General features: G+C 38.6%; 1 protein-coding gene across 1 annotated transcript in view; it reads right to left on the bottom strand.

Annotated features, from left to right (window-relative positions):
- Window positions 1-11,231, bottom strand: part of PIGC (phosphatidylinositol glycan anchor biosynthesis class C) — an 18,347-nt gene that overhangs the window by 6,005 nt on the left and 1,111 nt on the right. The window lies entirely within an intron of this gene.

Here is an 11,231-nt window from a genome sequence, read left to right as displayed (position 1 = left end):
AGTACCAACAAAAGAAATATTCATGACAATACCAAAGCATCTGTAATTGCAACAATTTTCTTGGAGAAGTGGAGTATTTTTTGACATAAATCAAGGGTGACAATATTTTTGGCCATGACTATATATATATATATATATAATTATATATACAGGTAGGGTTACATACGAGGTAGGGACTGTGGATTTGTTTTTAAGTTGAATTTGTATGTAAGTCTTTCTTCTGCAAGTCATGCAAACTGCCCTCCCTTTCCCCCCTTCAAGCCTCTGTCCTGCACAGGAGCAAGCAGGGAAGCCCCGTTTGTATCTAGGAGGCGTCTGTATGTCGGATGTCCTTAACCCGGGGACTACCTGTATATGTATATATTGCAGACAATCACAGCTTTTACTAAAACAACTACTAACAAGCACACACATTACCTTTACATAAGGAAAATCATGAGTAATTATCAATGTTTAAAAGTTCTCTGTATGCTTTGTAAACATAAGGACAGCCAATATTGCTTATTACGTATGTATGCTCTACCTTCTTTTCTCAATGCAAGTCTATAGGTCAACTGCGTTGATCTCAAAAATCTCAGAAGTAAGGATGCTATTTACATTGCCTGATATACAGAAAGTCAAAAGACAGTAAATAAAATATGGACTAACATAGAAATAAAATAAAAAATGTCATGACAAAATTATTTTTAGGTAAACTTCATATTCATAATCCCAAAAACAAAATAGCCCCCATACTTTTCCATATTATTATTATGTATACACCCAGCTTTATCTAGTGGAAATCAGTACCGCAGTGTGAGTCAGAACTGGCTGCCTACATGCTTGAAAACAGAACTTTTGTTTCACTCAGCGCCCACCTATGCCCTCCATACACAAGTGTCTGTGCTTCATTAGTACAGGTAGGAAAGTACGAGGCTCATGTAAGCCAAAATGAGCATGGGGAATGCAAATGTTCCTTTAGTTACTCTGCTTGTAATGTATGAAGTAAACCAACACTCAGACTCCCTAAAATGACAGATTGGGGTCAATGTAATATTATATATAAACTAAAAAGATTTCAGTGCCATACCCTTCACATTGGCTGATAAATCTGTTTATCAGATTTATGGCAGTTCCATAGACATGGAGGCATTCTTCATATGAATTTCCTGTATACATATTATAACAGAAATATTCAATGACAAAAACAATATTAATAGTGATTGCAATTAAGGTGACCTGACCTGGCCTAAATCTTTTTTAAGGTAAAAGTTATGCTAATATGATGAGCTATTTGGTGTTTGCAAATATCTCTATTAGTAATTAAATGAGTCTCTTGGTTCTTTACATTTTAGGGCTAGAAGTCATATATGGTGCTTTTCTCCCCAAATTGAGTATACCCTTCACCTACCTGGTGGGTATCTACTTCCCCAATGAATGGAGAACAATTCATGAGAATATTAATCAACAGATTGTTGCCATCAGGAGGTTTATCCTAATCTGCAGTGGAAGCCTTAAGCTGCGTACACACTTCCAATAATTATAGTTGGAAACGAACGAGGAACAACTAATCGGCCGAAAATCATTCACAAATCGTCAAATTAGAATTGTCATTGGAAGTGAAGGACCGTCACGGCGGATCTGATTGGCCGACGATCGTTAGCTATCTATCGAGTGTACAGTCGTTGAGTGATCTTGGATGTTTCTGCAATACACTTTCTCCTTTAAATGTCACTCCCTGCATCATTCTAACGATTGTATGTAGCGTGTTTACACGATTGGTGGATTTTCTTTGAATGATCGTATCGTTACAGCATGAACAGAATTGTGCACAATACGATCGTTCAAATATAATTGTGCATATTCGTTGATACGAGGTAATCATTCGTTTTCTAACAATAACTATTGGAAGTGTGTACCTAGCTTTATGTACATTTTGTGCTTGGAATCCAAAGGAGCTCAGTCTGAGCTGATCTGAAGACAAATTCCCGTCTTTGCAGACTCCACAAGGACTTGCACACTGTAAATGGTGAATGGCAAGTTCAAGTTAAGTGAACAGCAGCTGTCGGTCCTTTAAAACATAGGTTCTCAGGGATCAGAGTGATCTCTTTTTTTCTAGCAGACAAACCTACCTTATTATTATAAAAGGTAAACAGCTACCTATAAAATGAAACTGCTGACTGTATTGTTGTTTACCTCTGAAAAGATTACAGGTTAAACCTGGCGTTGTATTTGTAAAATGTCAGTGTACAGTTGCTGTAGGGGGATCTGTAGATTGATTTATAGATGTATGTTGTCAGGAATGAAGAAAAGTTCCACCCCCTACCTAATGGAAAAACACGGGGATGATTACAGTAAACACAGCATGAACATGAATGGAAACAAATATTCCCAGTCTTAAACAGAAGCAGAACTAATGTGTGTAGAATAGTTTGAAAAACAACTTCCATCTATACAAGAAATTCCCTGTGGTGCACAGCTTTAGAAATGGAATAGTACAATACCCTAATCAAGCGGTGTTCAGAAGATTGATGATGTGGAAAGTGACTAACCCTCCCATTTCCATGTTTGATACAAACTGTAATTCCAGTCACATTTCTAATCCATTAGCCCCGTATTGAAATCTTGGGTGTAGTTTATCTTTAAATGAAGTCAGGTTCGTGAAAGATGAAATTCTGATTGGTGTGTACAGGCTGCTATAATTTATAAATACTGTGCATTACTGAAAAAGACAGCCTAGCCGGAATCAGTTAAATCATATCAACTAGAAATGGAAGAATATGGTTTACAGATACTCAGTATTGACTGCTACTAATGGTTGTGAAGATTCATGTATATAGATAAACCAAAATGTCATGCGGTACATCCCACCCAATCTCAGACATGCATGTTTAACCAAAGCAGTCATGCTCATCTATGGAAAGATCCATTGTACACAAGAGTTTTTGGTGGTCAGATTGTGTTTGAGATATTAATGTGTAACACACTTTTCTATCTGTTGCAAAGGATGAAGCCTCTACGGCCAGTTCATATCAATGGTCCCTCTGTAGCAGTGTGCCAAGGCATGCTTCCAGGTGAGTTAAAGAGAACTTTAGGTCAAAGTCCATGAAACTGGATGGACTGGAAATGGTGGTTTAGCACAACACAGAACTAATCTAAGGGTTTAATATTGCACTGCCCTGTGTTGCTGATATACACAGAGATAACCTTACACAAAACTGTGAACACTCCTTGAAAACATTGAGGAAACCAAGATGCATTAAACAACAAATTTCAGTGTCAGAATTTCTGGAGGCTGACATGGGGAGTCACTCCATTTGTCAATCATTGTGTCACATAGGCTGGAAGCTTTTAATGGCACATTGTATGGAGTCCTGAAATTCTTGCAGGTTTACATGTTTTTAAAACGAATCAATGACCCATTCACCCTTCGCCAGCCCTTTAGTGCTTAAAAGGTGTTACATCACAACTAATTGTGTGTTGTATTAAGCACATGTATTAATGTGTTCATCATATTTTAACTGAAGCACCACAATACTTCCCATTTATTTCATCACAACACACCACAATGCACAATGATTTGTATCTATGCAATGCAAGTCCATTGTGGTACACTGTACAGGTATATTCAGATGCCATTCAAAATGATAAATATGCACCACACCGATTCAAAAATTACAGTATTGAGTGAGTGAATGAGTGCTATATTACATGCTTGTACTATGCAGTGTGAACAGGACATTAACATTTTAGGTAACACCCAAACTGAGAACAATATGAAGGATGGGTCCTGTGATTGTGAATAGAATAAGTACATCCTTTAATTATTTGTCTTTCCCACTGAGATATCTACTCATCCATAGATAGCATGAAAACTGACTGCCAAGGCAATCAGAGTCAGAGAATTCTGATCAACAGAAATATAAAAATCTAATATTTACTCTGATATAGTCTGACACATTACTTTATAATGTCTGGCTCTGATTTTTCTGTTGTTACCCATTGACATTGCAGTTTTCAGATCTAGCAATAATTGTAATCTGAAGATTTGCTGCGTCTCTTTTAATTAGTGTTCTAATAGATGAGACAAGGGAAGCCAATGAAAGATTTAGAAGTAGTAAAAGCTGCAATTCTGTCTGCTAAGCGCTAAAAGCTCAATTCATCTAAACGCAACATTTAGATGTATACACCCCTTTAACCCCGACCATTTAGAGAGAAGATTGTGTGCTGGATGCCCCCTTTTTTAACAGTTGTATTGGCTCTTGGATGCTGCATAGAGAATTGTGAACATTTGCTGCAGGTAACTATTAGGCTTATTTGTGATTCTTCAGAGTATCTCTCCTGCAGATTGGAAATCTGTATCACATATTTATATTCCATGAACAAATATTTTACTGGGTCACCAATCAAGTGACTGGTGAACCAAATATATAATGAAGACTCCCTGTTGTTCCAAAGAATCACAAATTGGTTTATTCTAGGTATTAAGGATCTCTTACGCCCATTTTGTCCTTAGGGGTAGTGAGGTTCATTAGTTGGAATTTAAGACCACATGGAAACAGTTTAGTTAGGTAATCTTGGAACACAAAACAAGCAAAGTACAGAAAGGAACTGTGTACAATATTTATTTACATAACAATAAACTGTGTATTTCTGTCATTTGTAGAAGGGATGCAAGGAAGCCCAACCCTGGCAGGTCTAACAAGACTTCAGAATGAGCTATACGGAAAGGCGGCTCTTCAACTCCAAAAGACTTCTGATTCAATTCATTACACATCCCTCGCCTCTCTGACTGGGCCAAGAGCCAAGTAAAGTCTTGTCACAAAAATGCTATCGGCCTGGATCATGTTCATTAAAATGGGAGGAATCATACCCAACTGTATGTGTAATGACAGCTGAGCACAGCACACGCCAAAAGTCTCATGAACGTATACAAGAACTGGATCTGGGGAACCACATGGACCTAAACTGAAGAAAAAGAAACGCTTACTGAAGAACGTTTTTTCTTACAATTGGTACACAGAAGGACACATCATTTATGCCTAGTAAAAAAAGATGGGCACTTGGAACACCATAACTAATAAAACTAAATAATAATCTGTGCGGCTCACCTGCCTGCTTTCTAGGGCACAAGGCTGCAACCTCCTTCTCATCTTTCGCTTCCAGATGATCTTCGATCATCTTGATTTACCTTGCAGGGATAACGGGATGCGCAAAAGTTCATTCATCCTGGTACACGCAAGGGGAGCTTTTATTGCCTATTAATAATATTGCCTTTCTGCAATAATGACCAAAAGATCTTGCAAACTAAAAAGTGAAACTATAGTTCTACTCTAAAGTAGATGAACATTGCATACTATGTACTGTAGGCACAATATCAGGCCTTTAGTCACAGCACTTACATAAGACACATATAAGATCATGGTTCATTACTTGGGTAGTTTGGCTGCACCCTCTGATGACCATTACATCTACAGTATGTCTGACTTTAGATTAGAACAGACATATACGTGATTGCGCTTTGGGGGATAAGATAAGTGATTTCTTTCCACTGATTTCTAATAATTCATCAAGATAAATACAAGATACGCTGGTGCCAATATTTGCTCAGTGCATGGATCCTATTCATGTCTGCTTTATGTGTGGGCCAGTCTATACTAGGTGAAAGAATGTTCAAAAGTATACAAGCCCAGCTTAGACATCTGCTGCTGCTACATGTACTGTATGTGGATGTTATATTGATAGAACACGTTACTGCTCCCAACTAGATAAATACTTGCAGTAATTTCTGCAGAATGTCAGCGTGGAGTAGTTAGGGGGTAAAGTATGAAAAGCAAAATAGATGTTCCCTGGTCTGACTGCAAGTGGCCATATTGAGCGAATGTTCTTTAAATTCTGTAAGCACCTTATAGCCTAACTTTAGCCAAGAAAATGTTTTTTTTTTTAATTGATTAGAAGTTATTTTTACATTTTTATTAGGGTTTTGCTTGAGTCTGTGAACACATTCAATATATTTTCCATCACTTCCTGGCACAGTACAGCACAGACAGCAATAACATGGAAGTTTTAGCTAAATTGTGCTTTTTTCTTCACCATGTCATTGTTGCAGAGATTGCCCATCCATAAAGTCTAAAGCCCCATACAAATGCCCAATGGACATCAGAGATTTGTTGCTATAAAAGTGTGGCAGATGAGCTCTGTACACACAGCGCCGTGATGAGTATCTGATGTTTGTACTGGCATAAGGCACTGGGGCTTCTCTGAGTATCAGGAGATTTGTTGATATCTGTTGCTGGAGGCTCAGAAATGAGGAAGCAAAGACCTACTTCTACAAAGGTGGCCCTCTCCATACAGAGACAGAGTGCAGAACAAGGCATGGTAGGTCAGTAAAGGGGCGGTCGCAGGCAATACTGCTGATTAGTCTTTTGACCTTTGCCTTTTTTGTGTAAAGCTGCACTGACCTTTCTCCTTCTCTAACCAAATAAAAATACACATTTTAGGTGGAGTAGGACTTTAAATCTTATAAGATAATTGGTCTGTGATACTAAGAAAAGAAAAGCAGCTTAAAGAGTCTCCAATCTCTTTCCTCTCCACTGATAAGACATTGTTTACTCTAGTATTTATTTTTACTGCAACTTGCAAATTTCTCAGGCCCTGATTCATAATCTTATCACAAGTGGACTTGCTTTCTACGTGGCCGGGATATGGAACATGACAACCAGCTAATATGAAGGTGCTAATTCCGTGATCAAAGGTTACTCATACAAAATGACATCATCAACAAGTCCTCGATGAGGAGCAAGCAGCAGTCACAGTTTCAGATTACCGATATAATTAGATGATTTAATAAGCTGCCACGCTGCAATGAGCCTTCAACATCCTACATCTCCTTAAGTTACGGGCAACTTTGGATGCCCAAGAACTCATGTCTGATCAGGTTGCTCACGTCAGTATTTAAAGGTGTCTTTACTATTTATGACAATCACCACACCTTATCTACTGGACTGCTATGTTTTCTAGTAAAAATCTAAAATATGTAAAAAGCCAATTACTTTCCAGACTAAAACAAATGATAACATATAGGGGTAGGTCAGAGTCAGACCAGTTTACACATTTATAAGATGGATTTACACTGGAAGTGTGAAAACATTTACAAAAGAGCCCTAAATTTACAACTTACTGGGATGTCCAACTTCCCAGGCAGACAATGAGCAATGTTTAGCTAAGTAAATATGAAAATATTTTTCAGTAGAACATTTTTGTTAATGGTGGACATTTATTATTGTTTGCGTAAATAAAATAAACAGTTACACTTGGTTTCTGCTGTGTTTGATTGTACATGGATAAAAGGAATGTACAATACCCTGAAAACAACATTAACTTAAGAAGTGAGTTCTCTGAATTATTAATAAAAAGGATTTATATAGCGCCAACATATTACGCAGCGCTGTACATCCATCCTGACTGATCCAAGAATGACGAACAATCATAATAAAAGCGAAGGGGAGAGAGAATAGCAGGATGCCACTACATGGTCCCCCCCTCTCCATAGAGCAAAACGGAGCTGTATGTACAGCACTCAATTAGTCTTTTGTCATTGGAAAAGATGGTGAAAGATCCTTTCCAACCACAATTATCGAACGTGTGTACGTAGCCTAATACAGGCGGGTAATGTAAACAAACATTATATTGGTCTTATGGGGAACAAGAAAGACTATGCACAAATATTGTGATCTCTTTGAAAAGTAATAAATGCCTGCACGTTTTACATTTAGACACAACTTTACTTGTATGTGCACACAAATATTACAAAGTAGTGTTTCAACACAAAAAAGCTATCAAGTGACAGAAGTTGTGAACAGAATCAAATATTAACTAAAATATTTTGTAAGTGATATATACAGCTTATGGCCACCTTTAGTTTGTGCATGTGACTTGGGATTTACCTGTGGTATACTCTCACAAAGTCATCATTGTGTAAGAGAAATTTAATTTTGCAGTTTAAATCTATACACTGCAGAGAGAGGTCTGACTAATAATTGTCAAGTCATAAATCTCAGAAAGAGAACATTTGTTAATAAGTCCAAAGAAGAAAGCTCTCTCTGTATAACAAGTTACTGTCACAATAATGGCAGGGGGAGAGATTTGGATTTAGGGATCTAGAAGGATACTTTTTGCAGTGCAGAGTGATGCGTCTTTCAATCCGTGGCCTGATAATATCAAAGCCAAGAAGTCGAGTGTGCTTAGAAATAGACTTGAAAGCCTGTTAGGATTTTAATATTCATCTACTTTCAGACTGCCACGTTTCACAATGATCTATTACATTCCAAAGTTAAACATCTTGTAAAGCCGGTGTCATTGCATTGCATTCAAATAGATCTATCCAGCTACATGACTACATGACTACCACTTTATATTGCTCACTTGTCTTCAGGGGTCACATTATGGTGCAATCCTAACCCTAAAGGAACTTCCTAAAAAATGTAACCAATTAAAGTCAATTTTAAACCTTAAAATTTACTTTTCTTCTACCTCTTCTACCTTCTTCCTTATGTGTTACTTGACAGAGGGTTGGGAAACAGAGGACCTGTGTAAGAACAAACTTACTTGTATAGACTCAGTGCTATATTACAGTGTTTGACTAATCAGGGCGATGTTTTTTTAAGTTTCATGTGACAATAAAAAACAAACAAAAAAACAAAAAAAAAAAAGTTGAAAGAATAACTTGCAAATGTATGCCATGTTTTCATGGGATGAAGAAAAAGTGCATTGGCAGTGATGAACTAAGTGTCTGTTAGTTTAGTTCAGTGAGAGAATAAGGGAGCCTGGAGGCAATGGCCCTGATTTAATAAAGCTCTTCAAGGCTGGAGAGAATATACTTTCATCAGTGAAGCTGGGTGATCCAGCAAACCTGGAATGGATCTGCTCCAGGATTGAAAACATTTGCCAAAACATAGCAAGTGACTTTGAAGAAATCCATTTCAGGTTTGCTGGATCATCCAGCTTCACCGATGAAAGTGTATCCTCTGCAGCCTTGGAGAGCTTTATTAAATCTGGCCCAATGACAGCAAAAGGAGTTGTCAGCAAAGTGATTAAGTGACCGTTGGTACCATGATCTATACATATAAAATTGTATGTATGAATGTATGTTCCACCATCATTTGAAAACGCATGGAGACATTTCAACCAAACTTGCCATACATATGACTGCAACTTATGTGAGTGCACCAGTCATCTATGTACTATTTGTGCTATATGTCAGAGCTATATTTGGATATATGTATGTATGTATGTATGTAGACCCGACTACAGGATAAGAGAGATAGAGCTACTACATCTAGAGCTTCAGAGACAGTACAACAGCGTGAGACCCGACTACAGGATAAGAGAGATAGAGCTACTACATCTAGAGCTTCAGAGACAGTACAACAGCGTAAGGCACGACTATATGATAACAGAGAGAGGAGGGGGTGCTGAGAAGTTCCTGGCTGAGTGTGGGGGCATATGACAGCCTAATATCTTAGTATGTAGCTGTGCAAATATCAGGTCTTTGCGATTCTTAAAATTGTTTACGAGTTACGGGCCTTCATGAAGTTTTTGTTTCTCCAGGGAAAGTCAGCAAAGGACATTCACACTGAGATGTCACAAACACTGGATGAGAAGTGTCCTTTCTACAGCACTGTCAAAACCTAGATATCTCTTTTCAAGACTGGGGATTTCACTGTTGAAGATGAGCCCCGCAGTGGGCGCTCCCTAACCTCAACTGACCCGGCATCCTGCCCATTGCTGTCCATGAGCTGATCATTAAGGACTGGCAAATATCCGCAAAAAAGATAGCCCAGATACTACGGGAGCCTGTTGGGTTTGTTATCACCACTATCCTAGACATGAGCGAGCTTTCAGCGAAGTGGGTGCCGAAATGTTTGAACAGTGATCAGAAGTAGGAACGAGTTGAAGCATCCAAAGTCGTTTTGACCCATTTTGAAGCTGCACAGGACTTTTTGGCTAGGTTAGTGACTAAGGATAAAACCTGGCTCCACATCTATGATCCTGAAACCAAGGAACAGTCAAAGGAATGGTGCCACAGTGAGTCCCCATGGCCGAACCCAGAAATCAGCCAAAAAGTCATGGAATCTGTTTTCTGGGACAAAGACGGTATTCTGTTGGTGGACTACGTACCTCAGGGCTATAGTACCACCGAACAGTATTATGCTAACCTCCTGGACCAGCTGAAGGAGGCAATTGAGACGAAATGCTGTGGAAAGTTGACCTAAGGGATCCTTTTTTGCAGGACAATGCACCTGCGCACACATCCAACGTCATGGCTGACAAATTGAACACCCTTGGTTTCCAATTGTTCCACCATCCCACCTGACCTGGCCCCTTTGGACTATTATCTGTTCCCGAATTTGAAGAAACACTTGAAAGGGCAACGTTTTGAGGACATTTACGACGTCAAAGATGCTGAGAGCAGGTCTGTGGCCCAAACAAAGGACTTTTATTTGAACGGTCTAGAAAAGCTGCAACTACGCTGTACTAAGTGCCTCAGTCTCAGGAGGGGAATATGTTGAATAAATATTTTATTTTATAACACTGCCTTTCTTCTTTCTGGGCATAGCCGAGAAATTCTCAGCACCCCCTCGTAGAGCTACTACATCTATAGCTTCAGAGACAGTACAACAGCATAGGGCCCGACTACAGAATAACAGAGATAGAGCTACCACATCTAGAGCTTAAGAGACAGTTCAACAGCGTGAGACCCGAGTACAGGAAATGAGGGAAACAGCCAGATGATCACAGACTGCACAACATTTTAGCTTAGCATTGGAAGGATTCCACTATGATCCACATAAAGACTACTTGCAGCATGCAAGTGTTACCATCGGAAAAATGGAAATAGTTTGTAGTTACTGTCAAGCCAAGAAGTTTAAATCTGATTCTCATGGTATTTGCTGCAAAAAAGGGAAAGTCAAACTCTGCCAACAGGAAACACCACTACAAGAACTTTGGAATTACACATCAGCAAATACTTCAGAGTCAAAGCAATTTCTTAATAACATTAGAAAATACCACATCAGTTGTTCAACAGCAGGGATTTCCATCCACATTCCCGGTGCAAGGGCAAATTTACCATAAAGCAGGATCGTTACTTCCGCTGCCAGATCAACCACCAAAATTTCTACAACTATATTTTAATAAAAAACAAACTAATAGAAACTGACCAGAGGAGTACTCTGCTAATATTAGGAGGT

Source organism: Pyxicephalus adspersus, chromosome 8 (assembly GCF_032062135.1).
Source record: "Pyxicephalus adspersus chromosome 8, UCB_Pads_2.0, whole genome shotgun sequence".
NCBI classification, from domain to species: domain Eukaryota; kingdom Metazoa; phylum Chordata; class Amphibia; order Anura; family Pyxicephalidae; genus Pyxicephalus; species Pyxicephalus adspersus.
Note: the sequence above shows the minus strand (reverse complement) of the source record. Positions and strands in the feature narration are given on the sequence as shown.